The sequence below is a fragment of the Rattus norvegicus genome, chromosome 15 (genome assembly GCF_036323735.1).
Source record: "Rattus norvegicus strain BN/NHsdMcwi chromosome 15, GRCr8, whole genome shotgun sequence".
Lineage (NCBI taxonomy): Eukaryota > Metazoa > Chordata > Mammalia > Rodentia > Muridae > Rattus > Rattus norvegicus.
The window spans coordinates 58,502,211-58,522,206 of NC_086033.1; the positions used below are offsets into that span (position 1 = coordinate 58,502,211).

General features: G+C 44.7%; 3 long non-coding RNA genes across 3 annotated transcripts in view; 2 read left to right on the forward strand and 1 right to left on the reverse strand.

Annotated features, from left to right (window-relative positions):
• The window catches only part of LOC102546462 (uncharacterized), a 209,570-nt gene that overhangs the window by 32,553 nt on the left and 157,021 nt on the right, over window positions 1-19,996 (forward strand). The gene's annotated exons all lie outside the window — the stretch shown is intronic.
• Window positions 1-19,996, forward strand: part of LOC134482157 (uncharacterized) — a 51,992-nt gene that overhangs the window by 6,261 nt on the left and 25,735 nt on the right. Inside the window, exon 2 of the long non-coding RNA XR_010058216.1 lies at window positions 1-19,996. This exon is cut by the window's right edge and continues 25,735 nt beyond it. This is a non-coding gene — a long non-coding RNA (uncharacterized LOC134482157).
• LOC108352946 (uncharacterized) overlaps window positions 14,991-19,996 on the reverse strand; it is a 6,138-nt gene continuing 1,132 nt past the window's right edge. The window contains exons 1-2 of the long non-coding RNA XR_001841389.3: window positions 19,267-19,996; window positions 14,991-15,487 (exon numbers count right to left, since the gene is read on the reverse strand). The exon at window positions 19,267-19,996 is cut by the window's right edge and continues 1,132 nt beyond it. This is a non-coding gene — a long non-coding RNA (uncharacterized LOC108352946). The remainder of the gene's footprint in view (window positions 15,488-19,266) is intronic.

A 19,996-nucleotide genomic window follows, 5' to 3' on the forward strand; every position in this document is an offset into this window, starting at 1 on the left:
GCGCAGTCAAGAAGGTTACCGAGATGATGCAGAGGTAACCATGGTGAAGAAGACACAGAAACACCCGTCATGGTAGAGGCAGTTTTCTTGGTGGGTGACTGCAATAGGAAAGGGCCTGTGTGGAGAAGGGGGGTGGGGGAGGTGTGCTTATGGTATCTGGATTGTGCCCCTCTTTCCTATTTTGAATCCTAACCCAAAATATCTCAGAATGTGATCGCATTTGGTGACAAAGCTTTACAGGGGTAACTGGGCTAAAAGTAAGGTGGTTTCTAATCTAGGAAGACTGGCGTCCTTACAGGATTCCATTAGGGTGCAGACCCACAGCAGGAAGGCAGGCAGGAGTCAGGGAGAAGGGAGGTCTGTGAAAGACAACAGGCTTTCTTCTAGCTATTCTTGGTTGCAGATGTCAGTCTCCAGTACAGTGGGAGAGCGTGAGGTTCACAGCCACCCTCCTTGTGCTTTGCTACTGAAGCACACGCCTATCGGTAGAGAGTCGTGAGCGAGCATTTCAGGAACAAAATCTCTACATCGCAGAGAAAATTGTTACCTATCTCCAAGACATTGTGTACATTTACGTCGGCACTTTATATAATTGTTAAGCGCTCTATGGTGCCTGTGTCACTCAGAATCACACTTTGGAACCTTTCTCTCAGAAGGAAGAGGCATAATATGGGGGGAACTCAAGTTTGTCTTCCCAGGCATTCCTGACAGCAGGTAAACACAAAAACCAAAAACAAATCAGGAAGCCCCATGAATTTGCCTGGAGAGGGAGTCAGAAAAACCCGATTTTCCTTAAAACGTACGGAGACAGGATTATCTGAAGTGAAATTCATGCTTTTTGCTTGCACAGTCGGTTGCATCTGTGCAAGTGTGCTCAGTCATGCAGACACCATGCAATCAGGGGACAGACATTCCTTACTTCCCACATTTCTTTGCAGTTAATTCCCCTCTTCCACCCAACCCTTGGCAAGCACCGATCCGGTGCTTAATCCCCATGGTCAGAACACAAATGGATTCAGACAACCTTTCATGTCTGGTGGCTTTCATGGTTTTGAGGTCTGTGTTTTGATTCTAAGGCCTCTGAATGTTTATATTCAGTGCTGACATATATGCTATACACACCGAATGCTGACCAGTATATCCACGCTTGCTTTATTACTAGGATATGCTTAAAGCTTATGTGTGAATTTATCCAGTTGAATTACTTGAACGTAACCTGATAATTGGATAAAATTAATAATAATAAAGATGGATTGTTTTTCCAAACTCAAATATGTTGCTACTTGTTACGAAGGTACTGGTTGGAAGACACATCAAAAAACAAAAAAAAGTTATTTGTAGGGTTGGGGACATGGCTCAGCTGTTAAAAGCTTAGGTGACTCCTGCAGAGGACCCTAGTCTGGTTCCTAGCATGCAAGTCATACCATCACAACTGCTGGTAATTGCATCTCCAGGAGCCTGGCGCTCACTTCTGGACTCTTTGGGTACCTGCATATATGTTGGCAGCCATGCCAAATAATTAAAAAAAAAGTCAAAAAGAGACATTTACTATTGTCTGAGTCAGGGTTTCTAGTGCTGTGAGGAAACACCATGACCACAGCAATTTTTTTTTAAGATTTTTATTTATTTTACGTATGTGAGTACACTGCAGAGTGAGTCCACTGTAGCTGTCTTCAGACACACCAGAAGAGGGCATCAGATCCCATTACAGATGGTTGTGAGCCAGCATGTGGTTGCTGGGAATTGAACTCAGGACCTCTGGAAGAGCAGTCAGAGCTCTTAACCACTGAGCCATCTCTCCAGCCCGACCACAGCAGTTCTTATAAAGGGAAACATTTAACTGGGGTCATCATGACAGGAAGCATGGTGGCACGCAGACAGACATGGTGCTGGAGAAGGAGCTGAGAGCTCTACGTCTTGATCCGAAGACTGGAGGAAAAGAACTGTGAGCTCCTGAGGCTGAGCTTGAGCATCTGAGACCTCAAAGCCCGCCTCCACAGTGACGCACTTCCTCCTGTGAAGCCACACCCACTCCAACCAGACCACGCCCCCTTGTGGCCTCCTTGTATGGGCCAAGCATTCAAACACATGTGTCTATGGGGGCTGTATCTATTCAAAACGCCACAACTGTGAAATATGGAACAGGAACCGATGAGTAGAAACTTTGTCACCCCAACAGAGATTGAGGATTGCTTTCTTGGCGACTAAGACATAGCAACATTACATGCAAAGTCAGTAGAAAACATTTGTTTGTGCGTGGGTGTGCATGCACAGGAGTGTGTGTGTGAGTGAAACCAGAGGATAGCCTTGGGTTTTGTTTCTCAGGATCTGTCTACCTTGTATTTTTAAGCAGGTCCCTCAACTGGTCTTGGGGCTTGCCAGTTAGGCTGGGCTGATGATCAGTGTGCCCTAGAGATCCACATTTCTCTGCCTCCCCAGTGTTGAGATTGCAGACATGAGCTGCTAAACTGATTGGGTTTGGTTTTTATTACACCGAGTACTGAGCTCAGGACCGCATGCTTGTGCTGAAAGAGCGTTACCAAGCTCTCACCCAAGCCCCCAGAAAGCATTTTTAATGACAAGTGTATCCAAATAGGTCCTGTGTTGTGCTCACTTGAGATGGATCATTGACATGTGCTGACCTCTAAGGTTTAGCACATTAAGGAGCAGAGCGCTGTGAGTAATGGATGCACTAGTGACTGGCCACCGACACCGGGCTCCTATCCCAACCAATCATTTTCAAGTGGAGTTATTTCTAGTTGGTCCTTTCCCTGGGCCGTGACTCATTTTAGAATAGGTTCTACATGGAATAGGTTTGCTGCTCTTCTGCTAACCAGAAAAAAAATGTTCTGCATTTTCCACTAAGGCCAGAGTATGAGGAGATGATTGGATGAGGAAGAGACCTCCCTGGCCCCTCCCTCCTTACTTCTGGGTCCTTTAATGTTTTGCTTAACTGTGACCTCTTCTGGGCTCCTATCCTGACGCATCCCTTATCACTTCGCCTGAGACTGATCCAGTCATTCCTGTCTTGGTCTTTGGCCCCTCCTCTAACATTGCTCATATAATTATCACTTTGTGACATTGTTTTTTTTTAAAATATGTATATGACCTTTGCTACATTTTCTTCTACATGAAGGTAAACATGTCTTATCTCTGTATCCCTACATCCTGGTATAAAGCAAACCATCAAGAAAGATGTAAATGTAGCTAAATGTAGTTGACTCCTGCAAGTTACAATGTGCCACATGTCACAGAGCTACCCAATCAGAAGAGCCAAGACCTGGCCTGTGCAGGCAAAGCTGGCCCGTTTTCACTGGTGTACCAGGCCTCATGTTCCTATCAGCCTGCCAAGCTTGCAACCCAGATTCCCTCTGAGCCTATTTGCTTGGCCTGACTGTAAACACCGCTCCCGCTCTGACCCAGATCCGCTGCCTCTTCTTGTTTCAGCTTTAGCAGGGTCTCCAGGTTGGCCTCATCTATGAAACATGATGTGTGCCCAAGGTAACCCTGGTGAAGAGCCAGGTGGGGCATGCCGGCACTGCCAAGTCCCAAGGTGACATCCAATTCTCGCTATTCTGCTGGGCTACTGGGAGGAGCAAGAAGAACAGGCACTCAGATGAGTGCCGGGTTGAGTATCAAAAGCATGGCTCCCAGCAAGCCTTGCAAGGAAGCAGGTGCAGATGTGGTGCAGAAGGAAGCCCAGGAAGGAGCACATAGTCTAGTTATGATGGCTGGCTGCCCCTATAGCTGTGTCCACCCATTTTGGTGGCATGGACAAGACTGGAAGCTGTGTTCAAGGAAATGAAAAAATAGGAAAGGTACTGTCTTAGGTAGGGTCTTATTGCTGTGAACAGACACCATGACCAATGTAAGTTTTATAAAGGACAACATTTAATTGGGGCTGGCTTACAGGTTCAGAGGTTCAGTCCATTATCATCAAGGTGGGAACATGGCAGCATCCAGGCAGGCATGGTGCAGGAGGAGCTGAGTTCTACATCTTCATCCGAAGGAAGCCAGGAACAGACTGAGCATCCTCAGGCAGCTAGGAGGAGGGTCTCCAAGCCCACCCCATAGTGACACACTTCCTCCAACAAGGCCACACCTTCTAATGGTGCCACTCCCTGGACCAAGCATATGCAAACCATCACAGGTACATATAGGTAGGTTCTAAAAAGTTAAGAAGATTTTGTGTGTGTGTGTGTGTGTGTGTGTGTGTGTGTGTGTGTGTGTGTTGTGTCACCAATGAGGATCCTATTGCCTCCTGCGAATGGATTGAATAGTTGACCCCAAATGATCTGGCCATGCCTTAATCCCTGGCACCTGTGCGTGTAAACTTACTTGTAACCAGTGTCTTTGATGGAGTAATAAAATCAAAGACATCTAAAGTATCTAGAATTTGCAATGAATTTTAAACCCAGGGACAGGTGTTCTTGTAAGAAAAAGGCAAGAAGGGATTTTGGACAGCCATGCAGAGACAAGAGGCCATGGGAAGAGAACACTGGAGTGAGGTTGACACTGCCAAAAGTCACAGAGTGCCTGCGGCCACCATGTTTGTGGTACTTTGTCATGGTAATTCCAGAAAAGTAAAGTAACCACCCCACAATAAATTTTCAGAGAAGTGGGCATGTAATGGACTATTTGGGCTCCTACCAAAGGTCATCAGAACCTTAGGGAATGCCAGTAATGTTACCAGGGTTGGTAGAATCAGTAGAGCCCTGGAAACCCTAATAAGGAAGACTTGCTAATGCAAGAGACGGAAAATTGGAAAATCAGAGAAAGGGCATTTGATATTTGATATAGCCACATTAGAAAGTGAAATAAATAAATAAATAGGGCCAGTGACCTCAAGTCTATCCTCATGGTCTTCACACAGGTTCAGGCTTAAATGGAGGGCCAGAGGTATGCATAATCAAACAATCTTGGTCAAGGTGTAGTCCTGCACTGTCTTGGCTTTTGTCTCTCTTAAGAAGCGATCTGATATGTAGTCAGCACTGTGTAACAGTTTTCTGGGAGACAGTCCTCCCCTCCATCCCTGGACCTCACACACTCACACTGAGCCCAACCTATCGGGCTCTAGGGCCTTTGCATTTTCCAGCATGAGGCTCCAGGAAAATTTCAGTTCCTTAGGGTCCATTGTTGCAGTATTCTGATAGCTGAAGTGGGGGTGGGCACAAGCGTCTCTCTTCAGATCTCTCCATTCTTGCCAGTGCCATTACAATGAAGATATAAGGGAAGAGCTCCAGCGTCATGTAGAAACAGCTCTTGTTCTTCCAAAATTGTCAACAGAAACAAGTATTTCAGAGGAAGATGTCTGTTATTCAAGTTACTTCACCCCAAGGACGTATCTTCCACTTCTGGAGAAGAAAGCATATGAAAAATGACAAGAATAGTCAAATTGACGGAGCATCTCGCATGCAATGAAATGTGCACATGTGGACCTGTTTCTCCATAGGAGGCCCAGGGTGATTCAGGGAACCTACATGTAGTGCTTACTGTAGACCAGGCTCTGTTCATTAAACTTTGTAGCAGCCCAGGGATCATAGCACCGAGGCTGACTTAAAGTCACCTAGTCAGGAAAATATCCGCCTTCAACGTCGCCATGGTTTTAGACTAAAGAATGTGAGTTTGAGTGATGCTCAAATCCCACGCTCACTCCATAAGCTAGACTCAAACATCGGGCAGCATTGCATTATGAACAGCAGGGATCCTGTGACAACCGTAGCCAGTCCTAGCTCTTCTGTTTCTTGCTGCCATGATGCCCCACCAGCAGACTTGATTCCTCTACATTGGATGCCCCTTTGACAACAGTCAACAGTGAGGTTTAGCCTCTTCCTTACCAATCTCATGTCTGGATATTGCCAGGCAGCCCCGGCCACCCTCCCCCTCGCCCTCTTCCCCAGGGTGTCCCACCTGTGTTTGCTTGGTTATAGAACTGGTTTTATTATATCAATAAATATTTGCCAAGCACTTACAGTATGCTTTACAGTGTGCCGCGTCAGACCACACATGGTGTCTAGTTGAAAATGATAGGTGTACTTACGAAGTAATAGCATGATAATAGCCCTCTTTTTAAAGATTTTTTTTGGTGTGCTTTGTATATGGTATAGATTATGAAACGTCAAGTTAAAGATTGATTCCAAATGTAACAATGCTGAAAAGGTAATGGATTCTCAGAGAGGTAAGTTAGGTCTTGGGAACGTCGACCTCATAAATGGGTGAATGTCTGTTTTGAGGAGCTGTTTTGAAAGTAGATTAGGTTTCTCCAGAGTAGTTTCACAGGACTCGAGCAAGTTGGCATAAAGCAAGATAGCCTCTGGGTTTTCTACCTCTTGCGTGCACTTGCTTCCCCTCTGCTGTGTCAGTGGCGCATGAGGTCCACAGCAGAAGCAGACATAGATGTTTGGCTCCTATATTTTATGGTCCAGAACTGTGATCCAATAGACACACTACTTGCCACTGGTGTTCTCTGGGTAGGGCTTTCTCAATAGTACAATGGCAAAATGCAGAGGCTTTGAAAACACGTAAAGTTTGGGTTTGAACATAGGTTGTATTGCTAAGAGCAACCTGTGGTCTTGAGATAGTTACTGAGCTTTCCTATGCCTCAGTTTGCCCACTTATAAGACAGACATGAAAACCTCTCTCCTGCATAGGATGTCACTGGAAATTAGAAAATGTGTGCAAAGAATTTGACACATGTAGTAAGAAGACGAGAGAAGATGCTGGGGAAGACATTGAACTCCCCTTTGGGTCTCAGACATTCATGTTCATGGTGTCAGAGAAGTTCATAATAAAGATGGCTTGCTAGGAAGAGGAACACAAAGTCTAAATGAGCTTAGACATTTGCTGCCACAACACGAGGCTCATCTTCCAAGAGACTGTTCTCTACAGTAACCGCCAATAAGCCCACGGTATGCACCTCTCAGCATGGCCACGACTCAAGCTGTAATGATCACAAGGAAGATGCTGGGTTATACCTCAGACCACCCCTGAGTGGACGTTGATAGGAATCTTCAACGAGCAACCATTAATTATGTCACATTTACTGTTTGTTTTCAAATATGCTATTTCTCTATATTGGTGGCAGTTCTCTATGGTTCTTAGCAAGCCATAAGTCTGGGTCAAAAAGTGAATTGTTTTTAAATACCACAACTGCAAACTGAATGACTACTTTGTGAATTATAGAAACTATCATTAATGTTTTATCTCAAATTACAAATATATAAATATATCTCATCTATAATCATATCTATTATATAATTGTAGTTAGAATATAGGATTATTGAGTCAAATAAATATTCTGTCAAGTAGTTATAGAATTTCTATATATATTTTTATCATTTTTTAATGACTGAAATAAAAATCTGTTTAGCATTGAATGGACTTGGCATGTATCTTAATGATACAGCATTTTCTTAATATGAACAAATCCTTGGGCTCAGTCTGGCATTAACAAGAAGTCTGATGCACAAACATTTACTTTCATTTTTGGTAATTCCAAGACACTTGGCATTTAAGAGGTTCTCCATGCATTACAAATGTGCAGAAATGACAGTTACCAGAGAGTGACATATGAAGATGTTTTTAATCTGCATGTATCTGTGATTATATGGTATGATGAACGTGAATATATCCATATTTTCATTCATTAATCTTATTGAATATAAATGAGAGAACTGTTAGAAAATATCACTGAGTAGAGCTGCTCATGGGCATGTCATGGAACTCATTGATTAGATCTGGATTGGACAGTAAAATAATAAAATTCAGATAAAATTATATATATTAAGCAGAGATATGATGGATATTGAAAACGGCATCTACTCTGATGAATGAAATTATTAAACTGACTTATTATATTCATAGAGGGATGCATTTCTCAGCTCCCACCAGAGAAGGTTCTATGTACAGTAGATAGACGGTGATTAATACAGAGGACCACGACTAGCCAAGGTCCAGAGAATAAAAACCTATGGAATGGAACAACTACACTGCAGTTCCTCCTCTCAAGGCTCAGGGATCACTGTTACTGTGGAAGAGAGGTACAAAGACTCTAAGGACCAGAGGAGGCAGAGGGATACAAGGAAACAGCGTCTGGTGGACACTGCAAGACAGCTGCACATAGGAACGCACAGAGGTAATGACACCATGCACAAACGCCGTACAAGGTCAAGCCGGCCCAAATCTCAGCAAGGACAGACTATGGACATGGACATGAACTAGCCAAGGAGCTGTTGGTAGCTGGCAGCTGTTAGAAGAGGGAGGGAGAACTGATTTTCTTAATGAGTGTTGCCACTGGTAGGTGGACTGCTCCTGTGGATGGCCACCCACATCCACCAATATATGATGATCACAAATTGGACTGGATTGGGTGGGGGGGCACACAAAAACCAGTCACAGTGTTGAGTGATTAGGGAGAAGGTGGATCTGGGAGGAGTTTGGGGAGAGGGTAAATATGATCAAAATATAAAATACAAAATACAAAATACGATACAATAAAAAAGAAAGAAAACTGTATATTATTGTGTGGCTGACACATTGTTCATGGCACAGACCATTTACAAAGCAGAGATTATATGGGACAAGGTCTTTGTACAAATTTTGGCCTGTGGGAACTATGCTCGGCCCCTGAGCTCTAGGCTGCTGGGTCTTAGGGCAGTGGCACCCTCTCCTCATTCTTCCTTTCTTCTTCCCTGGCTTCTCATTGCTCCTTGCCTCGGCTGATCCCACTATACACAGCTTTCATCAGATTTCACTGCTTTTGATCTTGCTTGCTTCGAGGTGCTAGATATCCAAGTTAAGGCCTTGCACACGCCGGGCAAGTGCTCTACCACAGAGCTACCACAGAACGACAATGGCGCCATGGGATCTGGAAGGAGGAGATTTCTTGAGGAGTCTTCATCATTTCCTTCTCAGGAATCATTGTTGGCTTTCCAGTTTCAAGAAAGCCTTCCTTGGTGAACATACTTCTCTACTTCAGTGCTCAGACTTCTCTACTCTCACCAGAAACCCTCTAGAAACTTCTGCCCATCTGTCTCTCCATGTTTCCCTGGTCAAGAGCAGAGGGCAAGGCATGCACATTGCATTTATGGATGGAAATGTTGAAGCAACTCCAAGTAGGGGTTTCCTGGCCATCAACACAAAATTATATCTTTCCTTCTTTCCTTCTGCTGGAAGGAAGACTACAATGGACTGGGGGAGAGAGTTGTGTTCAATCATGCTACTGGTTTACTTGAACACTCATTTGCTTTTGGTGAGGTGGGTATTATTCCTGTAGCCCATCCAGGCTGGCCTTGAGCTTGAAATTCTCTTGTCTCAGCCTGTGAATGATGAAGATTTTGTTTCCTTGTGGTCTTAGAGACTCAACTCAGGACCTCACATGGTTAGCAAGCTCTCCACTGAGTTACATTTCCAGGCTGTGAGTTGTCATAGATTCTCTCTCTCTCTCTGTCTCTCTCTCTGTCTCTCTCTCTGCCTCTGTCTCTCTCTCTGTCTCTCTCTCTCTTTCTCTCTCTCTCTCTCTCTCTCTCTCTCTCTCTCTGTGTGTGTGTGTGTGTGTGTGTGTGTGTGTAAGCCACAGGGATAGAGCTGAACCATCTGTGTTGCCCTGTGTTGGCATTTTAACCTCTTTTTTTTCCAGTATAAAAAACGATGGTGATGCAGACTATAAAGAAGACATGGAATATTATTGAAAGTCTCCCTCCTCCCTCAAAAGTTGCTTTGTTGAAAACACCACTTTTATTTATTAGAGGAAATACATAGTTTGAGATTTAGGAAATTACACCAAAGGGTTTTCCATCCTTTCATCAATGGGCGGCAGGGCTCAGTGTGTTAAATCTGGTGTAAGGGATTGTGGAGTTGACTTCATCCCTGCCCTGCCTCCCCAGACAAGCAGGAGACAAGGACCATTGGAAATGGCCTCGCTCTCCGGCTTTTCCCATTGGCTGGTTCATCGTTCACCTCATCTCCTTAGCAGAATGACTGTGCCGTGGGACCTGACAGTTGCAACATCTAATACGCCTCACAAGCTCTTTCTTCCTTCTGGGGAGTTCCACTCTTTCTTCCTTAGTTTGGTGTCCGATCTTACCACAACTTTAATTACTAGTCTTCTACGGTGAACCAGGGACATGGTTTCTCACTCCATGACTCCATCCATTCAGTGATGAATGAACAATCCGGCTCTTCAGAGCCAACTCCCCAAACAAGCATCAAACCTCAAAGCATGAGCAAAATGTGGCGTGTCTCCCCTGTTTTGCTCTACATGCAATATTGTTCCTTTACCTGAAGCCTGAGAAAACTCTCCGATGCCTTCTTCTGACTCACAAGGCATTTACTTACTCACCTACAGACAGATGATACTTGTGGAAGAGGCATCAATCAGGGTTGCTTGGCAACAAAATATGTTTTATTAGGAACAAGTTTGTGCGGGAATAGTACCCTTCTTTGTTCCCTTAAGGATCTGGGGCTTTGGGTTGATTGACTTACTAGCTTAGTTACAACACAAGATTTTCTTTTTATACTTGTTGGAAGATTGGGAGGGAAAGAGAAGGAATGGAAAGAAAGGGAAGGAACGGGAGAAGAGGGAAGAGAAGGACTCAAGACTTGTTGACAAGTATAGATAAGTCAGTTATATACATCCAGGGGATCCCATTTCTTCTGTCACAAATCCTCTAATTAGGAAACCCGAGGCTTAGCTTGGCCCTGCAAAAGTTTCATTATGCTCTCAATCAGGACATAGGAAATGCCCAGAGAGAGAGGAGAGGAGAAGGCCCAGTCATGTAAAGTGCTTGCTACATAAGCATGAGGAATGAGGTTCATTCCTAGTACCCACATAAAAAACTAGGCATAGCAGCACACACTTATAATTACAGCACTGGGGAGGCAGAGGCCGCTGGATCCTTGGGCCTATTGGTCAGCCAACTTCAGTGAACACCATCACTCAAACACTGAGATGGAAAAGCAACTTAGAAAGACACCTGATGTTGACCTCTGTTTTCTACATACAGCACATGAACTTCCACATGTGAACACATATACACACATAATAAAGGATGTAGACTTGATCTGTTAGCTAAGGACTTGGCATCTCACACAGGCTAAGCAACTCAGGAAGATGTGTATTTGAATTACTACCTCGTGACTAAAGGCATTAAAGATTCCACAGTCATTTAGTTAAAGCCTCTAGACTAGTATTTATGCTCATAAAATTATGAAGACCAATAGCAAAGCTACCTGTGTAAGGGGGAAAGAGATTTTGACATTTATTAAATGGTTGTTATGTGGTAGTCACCATTTCAAAGCATTTTGCACGCAAAAATAACTTTGATTGCTTTAACTATCCATAAAGATGAGAAGCCAAGACGGATTCAGAAATAATGCTATCTAAAAATAGCAGGGAGTGCATTTGAATCTTGGCATCTAACACACACAATCTGCTATACTATCTAGGTTCTCAGTCCCACATGACCATGACCATGACCATGACCATGAAGGAATGATGGCCCCCAAGAATACCCTTTTGCAAAGGGAGAAAGCTTAGCTAACATTTGTAATGAAACATTTCTGCGTTTTAAGTTAGTGCCCATAGACAAAGGGTTTTGTTGTTGTTGTTGCTATTATTGTTGTTGTTTAAAGAATTCAATAATTGCATGTGGGAAGAATGCAGTGGAGGATGGATTTCTTTTAAACCAAAGTGCTTAAGTCATTGTTTAACATGTGACTTGGTTCACAGGGGATAAACCTGCACATTGGAAGTGAAAATGTAAATAGGACATCAGTTCCGCTTTGGGAAATGCCACTTAAGGAAACTTTTTGATATTGCCTTCTAGACTTTACCGATTTTGTCAAAAGCCTAAGAATAATGTGTAATGGCGTCTAGACTGGCAAACTCAGGCCAGAGTACCACAATCCTAAAGATTCTCAGCCAGCTATGCTGTAGTACGTGGTCTCCTTGGAGCTGTGGTGTTCAACCTCTCAGTTCTTAGTGAACCAAGTAGTGTTTTGACCCAGAGAAGCATCTTCCTTTGGATAAACTCATGTGGTCTATTTTTATGAAATGTGGAACATTGTGATGTAATCTTTCTTCTTTTGCTTCAACAATAGTGGCTTTAACTACTTTTAGTGTGTGTGTGTGTGTGTGTGTATGTGTGTGTGTGTGTCTGTGTGTTCAAGAGCATGGTGTGATACAAATGTGGTAGTCTGAGCACAAGTTGTGGGAGTCAGTTTAGCCCCATTGGTTCTAGAGATCAAACGCAGGCCGTCTGGTTGGGTGGTATGTCTTTACATGCCTTTGATAGACAGGTTATTTTTCCTCATTGATCACCTGGTTTTGTCATGGATCTTTTTATTTAAGAGAATTGATTAATTTCATTCATCCATTCTAGTTATCTTCCCAATCTTATTGATTTGATGCTATTTTGGTTCCAATTCATGTGCTCTATGACTTGTTATTTGTCCTTAGGAAAGGGGCATGAACCCACCAGGGTGATCAACTTGCCTGCCTGCCTAGGAAATTTCTAGTTATGGCATCTACAGTCCTGTTTCCCTGTAATCCTGTAGGGCCTGGTTGAAGCAGGATGGTTGTCACAAAAGGTTTAGTATAGGCAGGATTAATCCTTATCACAAAATGAAAAACTCTTCCTCATATGAATAGGTTATATGGAGAATAATGGAATAGGAGAGACCTTTGGCTTCATATGGGTGGGTAGATATGAAGGCAAGGAAGGGGTGGGTTTCCACATAAAATGATTTGGATGTTTTTACTAAGTGAGAAAAATCTACTGAAAAGAGGCGAATGGCTGGGAGAAGACCTATCACTCCGAAAAAATAAAAATTCCCAGTTCCCCTTTGAGCATGTTCCTCTAACAAACAACAACAGCTTCTACTAGGTACATCTATACTTTGCATGACTGAAATCTGTCATTTTGGGGAAGAATAAAAATTAATACAGACAATACAAGGATAATTACATATTTGTTTCTTAAGACTTAAGAGAAAATTCCAAAATTATAATTCACTAAGTTGTGACACCATGATCACATGGGACTCTTTGTTCCTTATCTGCATTTCCTTAACAACCACACTTTCCTCTACTGTCTGCCATTATTCAGTTTTCCACAACCACATCCTGAATAGCGCACCTCGCTTAGATAACAGTGAGGGAATGTGGCTATAACTGAGGGGGGGTTTGTATTAGTCAGGATTCTCCTGACAAAGAGAACCCTATCTATCAGCTATATATCTATCATCAATCAATCTATCGATCTATCATCAATCTATCTATCAAGCAATCATCTATCTATCATCTATTTGTAATCCATCTCTCCAATTATTTGTCCATTTATCACTTCTCTGCCTGCCAATCAATTAGTTAATCAGCTGATTGGAATAGTTAAGGCATGGTGGGTGAAACTAAGCAGATGCCCTTGGACAAAGTACCTGGCCCTTCCTGCCATCCTCAAAGAGAATGGTTGAGACTACAGGACCCTGAAGGTTCCTCATGAATTCTAGAATTCCAGACCTTTCTAGGGTTTAGATAGGAAGAGAAATATTTACAGAAACCAGTGTTGGAAGTCTTTGGCAAACAAAGCTATAGAACTGGTCAGAGGTCACCACACAATTTAGGCTTATGATTCTGATGGACCAAACACTAAAGCACTGATAGTCAGAAACTATCCTCAAAGGTTTCATCAAAGAAGTCCCACTTCTCACACTAGAAGCTTTTATAATTACAAGACATAGTCATATAGAAAGAGTTCAGAGACGGGGAAGAGCATCTTAGTGTTAGTTGGATCCTCATACAGTACAGATGTGGAAGCATAGTTTTGAGAGTTCCTGTTTGAGAAGGTCAGTTCTGAGTTTGTAAGAAGGTAAGGTCACAGAGCTGAGTGTCTAGGGCTGACCAATAAGGGTTATATAATCTTTCAGGAGTCTATTAACTGGTGTAAGTTTGATGGGTTTTTTCCTTATTTTTTATTTATTTTTTATTTACTTTTTATTGGATATTTTATGTATTTACATTTCAGATGTTATCCCCTTTCCCCCCCTCCCATCCTCCCGCCCATCTCCCCCTGGTTCTATGAAGATGCTACCACTCCCACCCACCCATTCCCACCTCAACACCCTGGCATTCCCCTACACTGGCACACTGAGCCTTCACAGGACCAAGGTCCTCTCCTCCCATTGATGCCAGACAATGTCATCCTCTGCTACATATACAGATGGAGCCATGGGTCACTCCATGTGTACTCTTTGGTTGGTGATTTAGTCCCCAGGAATTCTGGTGGGTCCAGTTGGATGATGTTGTTGTTCTTCCTATGGGGTTGCAAACCCCTTCAGCTCCTTCAATCCTTTCTCTAACTCATCCATTGGGGTTCCTGAACTGCAAGCATCCTCATCTGTATCTGTAAGGCTCTGGCAGAGCCTCTCAGGAGACTTCCATATCAGGCTCCTGTCAGCATGCACTTCTTGGCATCCACAATAGTGTCTGGGTTTGGTGTCTGTATATGCGATGGATCCCCAGGTGGGGCAATCTCTGGATGGCCACACAACTTCTCAGTGGGGTCCTATTACAGAGCAGCCATGTCAGACATGGGTGGCCTGGGTTGGAAGGGCTAGCAACCCATCCTGGGCTCACCAGGTTGGAATGTAGCCTGCAGAGTTGCTGCTGTGGTTTGCCTGCTCTAGAGAGGCATCCCTTAGCACCATTAGGGAGCCATCACTATAGTCACTATAGATTAGGGGTAGCTGTTCAGTTCGTATGATAATTCTCCTAGGGCTGAATCCTAATCACATTTATCCCCCTAAGAATCCTAATGCCAAGCTTTGGTAGTCTGGGTGGCTGAGATGGGAATAGTCACAGAATCTATGAAAATTACCACACACTGTTAGATGGAGCTGGGTACTATTGTAGTATTTTTTATTGCTATTTAGTTTTTCTCACATGCATATTATTATTCCAAAAACAAACCTGTTAGATAATATATTCTTACATGTTTGGTTTTATCAAAAACTTTATTACAGACATGGATGTGATTTCATTATTTCTTGCTAAGCCAGGTTAGGAGAAGACCATCTTTTGAAGAGCAGTCTAGACCAATTTCCTTGATCTGTTTAGTTTTGTAATGGAGGCACCCAACTCTGAACTCATTTTAACATGCTACCTTGGGCATTCTCTGGTTACTAGGGAGTATATAGAATCTCCCAGTGCTTCTGGAAGTCAAAGTGAAGCCCCGTCATTCTGATCCTAGCAACTCAGAATGGATGGTCACTAGTCCTTGGATCATTCTCACTTGACATATCATTTCAAAACTTGAGATTGCTGATGCCAGGAACAAATCCTTCATACCACGCTGCCATATTCCTGATTTTCCTGCTGAATCTCCTGGGGGCTTTGTGGGCTCTACTTCTAAGTATCGGAGCAAGACAAAGATCAAAAGCACATCCATGATTTTCTCTTCAAGCCTTCAAGCAGAACTCATCACTGGAGGTGCTGTTGACATAAGACAGAGAGAAGGTTTGGGGATGATAAGTTATTACTGACAGTGTACCCCATGTACTCCTCCCTCCCGGCTGTGACAGAAACATCACCGGCACCTGGGTAGGAAGAACCAGCATCTAGTAATCTCTCGTAGGTGCTCCCTCTGTGGGATGGTGTGAAGATCTAGCACAGGGCATTGCCTCTTTAGTGGGGGGACTTCGCTCACTTTTGCCTCTGGTGTGTTAGCTGTTGCCAAGAGCCTGAAGGTGCTCAGGGGGCCTCATTATATTTGGGAGGCTCTGGATTCCCCCTGCCCTTGGAGCCTGCTCATAGATTGGCCCTGAATGAAGAGCAAGGGCCCTCCAAGGGTCATGTCAGCACCCACCAGATGACTACTACACATGGGAGGAGTCAGGGTGTGGGGTCCTGTTCTGACTCCGTCATCCTGGGCCCCAGCCCCAGCGGTTTCGTAACAGGAGAAAGCTAAGCTGTGAGCGCGTTGCTAGGCTGTGGATATTTATTTTTATAAATGAACCCAGGCTTAATTTAGAAAGCCGGTTTTGCTTTTGCTTTCTTCTTCCCAGCATTGGCTGGCCGTCTGGCACTGTCAAAGAATCTCATTTCTGACCCAACAAGTGCTCGTGGGTGGATGAGGACAGCAAAGAGGTTGGCAGAAGGCCGAGGCCAGCCAGGCTGCATCACAGGGAGACAGAGACACGTGGCCGTGCCACTAGTGTCCTATTCTCCTTCTGTGTGAGCTTCATTTGTGACACCTACGTAGCCCTTGCTTGGAATAGCAGGGTAAAAAGCAGCCCTGAAGCTCGCGTCTCCTTCGACGAGCTACACACCAGCACTCAGCAGAACAGAAGGCCTGGGAAAGAGGGTCCAGTCAGGCGCCAGAACAGGTGACACCAGCCACCTCCAGTCTTTGGAGGCAACCATTTTAACAGAGCTTATTGACAGTGGCTACTTAGATGTATTTAGATGCAAGTATTTTGATTTGGGCCAAACATTTAGCAGATAAATGTCTTTTTTTTTTTAAAAAAAGTAAATGAATAGAATGGACATTTTACACTCCATTTGTGACTCTTATGAAGCTTGATCTCCACTAGTTGTCAGCCCCTATGCTCAGGAGTCAAGGGTATATATAGTTCAGGGACAGGGGGGGAAATGAGCAGTAGAACCCCCAAATCAGAGAATATCAAGAACTGGTAATGGTTAAAACGATGTAAGCACAAGGGATAACGTGCCTGTCAGATCAGAGCGTGTCCGGCCCACAGGAAAGCAGGAGCCTATAAAGTAAAAGAAACAGAGCCAGTCAGGGGGAAGAGATGGGAAAAAAAATGGTGAGAAGTTGGTTACACCAGAGGCAGTGAGTATATGTTTTGTCTTCACCTGTTCTGAGTTTGCTGCATCAAAACACCTCGTCATAAACGCTTTATAAAGTTAACCAAGAAAGTAGACCATCCAGGAGTCAGAACTTGTTTCGGCTCTTCTAGTGTGTCTGACTCAGCCATGTCTACACACTTCACTTTAGGGCTTATTGGAGCCTCAGTTTCCCCACTTAAAAAACCAGCCTTCCTGTTTTTTAGCCTTTTGTTCTCCTTCCAAGTGACGTGACAGGGGATGAGCCATCGGCTTGTAAAGCGCCCCAGGCCTCCTGGAGAAAGACGCTTGCGTGAATGACGGACATTAGAGTAGATGAGTCCTCTGTGACTCAGGGATGGCAACTTTGAGGCAGCGTAGCCAAGCCTGTCTTGTGATTCATACAGTGTTACCGTTGGCTGGAGCGGTGGTAACTCTGACTTTGCTCTAACAACTGTGGAGCCTATATCTTTACGCAAGTTCTGTGGATCAAAGAGCTCGAGGGGATTAGGTTTGAAGAGCGGAGGAAACCTGGTGTTTCAAACTGATCTGGAGTTTTACCCTGCAAGGAACAGTGGTGGCCTGGTTGGGGACAAGTATTGATGTCCTTGGCCAGGAAAAAGACTCTAATTATTCTGCCGTTTGTCAAACTTGATGCCAGAGTACCCTGGAGGCAGGTGGAGTTAAGAGAATATTCTTTTTAGCCCATTTCTGGACGTCTACACTAGGCTGTTCAAAGGAAAAGCCCTTGCCTTGCAAAGTGAAGCCCCGCTGACCTGAGTGAATCCTTCAAGGTTCAAGCAAGGTGGCAGAAAGCTGGGGCCTCCAGAAGCCACTCTGGTTCCCACTGGGCGGGGACTATCTCCTCAGTCCTGGAATGCTGCCAAAGACCCAGCCCCACTTGGGACGTCGACTGGTCCCTATTTTTAAGAATGAAGGTTCCACATCCCCAGTACATTTAGTCTGTGTTCTTGGCCCTGTTCCCTTTCTTTGTTGTTACCATGTCTTCGCCTTTGAAGTTCTTCTGGATTCTTTCCTCGGGCATCCTGTTTGGATCCCCCTCCCCCGTGTTGACTTGTAAGAGCCAAGAACAGCCTTGTTTCCGCAGGAGGCTAGCATTTGGCTCAGAGGAGAGAGAGTGAGTGAGCAGGAAGTGGCTTCTCTCCCTCTTTAGATTTTCGTGGGGATTTACTCTGAGAGCAGTTTGGCATCTCCCTCAAGCCCCTCCCCTACCAACAATGGTTTATGTCCACTTTGCCCTTATTTATCTAACTATGTGATGAGAAGGGATCTTCTTTCTGTTTTCTGTGCAGACAGCGCTCGGCATCCCCCAAGGGTCTCGCCTGGGCCTACAGAGCACACCACAATGGCTGTTGTTACCACTGTGATGAACTTGAGTATCATCTCCTGTGTCTGATTATTCTAGAAACCTCGAGTCCTCTCCAGATCAGGCAGTTTTCGAAGCCTTGGGCACTTTCTTCATCCTTCAGTCCTCCCTAGTCACAAGAGCGCACGCCTGGTTTAGCTGGAGAAGGATGGCTAACCTTGCTTGCATCTCTGAAGACACCAGTGACACACACTAACCACATGGCTGGTACCCTTCTCATTCCCCACTAATGTTTTAGGGAAGGTGTGTTGCTCTTGTCACTACTGTGTGTGGCAAGTCCAGAAACACTAGGAAGTAGGAAAGCCTGCTCTGTGAGCAAATGAAATTGTGTGTCCTTCAGAGTGATCTGGTCCCCCACACTCATTCTATTGTTAACAAAGGCCTAGTGTCCTTTAGAATAGAGGATGTTCGGAGGACAGAGTGATAGGGTAACCCAACTTCTTCCAAATATCAACAAGAGCCAGGGAGGGAGAGAAAGCAAAGCTTTGAAAAGTGACCAGAAAGATGACCCGTCTTAGGTCCTGAAGCTAATGCCTGAGACCATGGGAGAGCAGGACAAGGCTCTGTAAGGAACATCCCTTAGGGGTGCATGTGCTTCTGGGTATACAGTCTTGGAGAGAAAGTAAATTTCTGGAAGGTTTGTTAACTTTCTTAGTGTCATCTAAGCAAACTGCTTCAACTTGACACCAGAGACTTCTGAATTCCTGAATTCTGCGGTTAGGTACCCTGAGGCTCTTTCTACTTGTTCCTGTGGCAAAGCAAAGTTGCCTTGCCCAGTCTGGCTAAAATCACCTGCGGACTCAAGGTTTAAGGCTGTAGTTGGGGAGTACAAATGAGAGAAGTGTCTGGATTGTGCACCTGTGCCAGTGTTCTCTCTCTCTCTCTCTCTCTCTCTCTCTCTCTCTCTCTCTCTCTCTCTCACACACACACACACACACACACACACACACACACACACACACACACACAGGAGTGAGGAGAAGCTGTCACAGCCATGATGGCTGGGACAGATGGATCGTCGGAGCATACCCCTCTGTACCTCATGAGCAGCTTCATGGGCACTTCTGCATCCAGTCAGGCAGCGTTCTGGCCTGTACAGGTGTTTGCCGAGCCCCTTTAAGGCAGGACGCACCCGGGTTAATGATGTGCCACTGAGGGATAGCACAGGTGAAATGTATTCCTCCTTCCTGGTGATTAATCCTTAAAGATGTGTTTGATGGGATCTTCTCGGGGTTTCTTGTGGGAGTGAGCTGCAGTTGCTTTCACTGACAAACGGTTTCTTAGCTTTGCTGTCTTCTGTCTTGCTTTCTTTCCTCTTCCCTTGCCATGCTTCTTGAGATCATTCCCTAACCAACACCCCCCTCCCCCCCCCCACACACATCCAGTCACATTTTAGAATCGAAACTAAGAGAATGGCCTGGTTCCTGCTCTCCCGAGCACTTCACAGTGCCATGTAGCCCTTTAGCCAGATCCTTGAGCTCTCGCTTGGCACTGGGTGTGTCCGATGTTCTAACTGGCTTCTTGAGGCAGCAGCGGGAGATTCCTCCGGAGCCCGGGAAGGTGGAGGCAGAGCTCCGTGGGGTGGGACCAGGCTCCCGTGTTCCCTAGCTCCCAGCAGCCTGCCGATTGGACTTGTAACAGGCACACACGAGAATGCGAACTTGTGTTTCTAGCATTTTGAAAACTGCCTCCCACAAACCAAAAGGCACCCTCCCCCTCCCCTTTCCTCCGTGTCTTGCTCTTGACATTTTAAACACAGCGAGTATTCA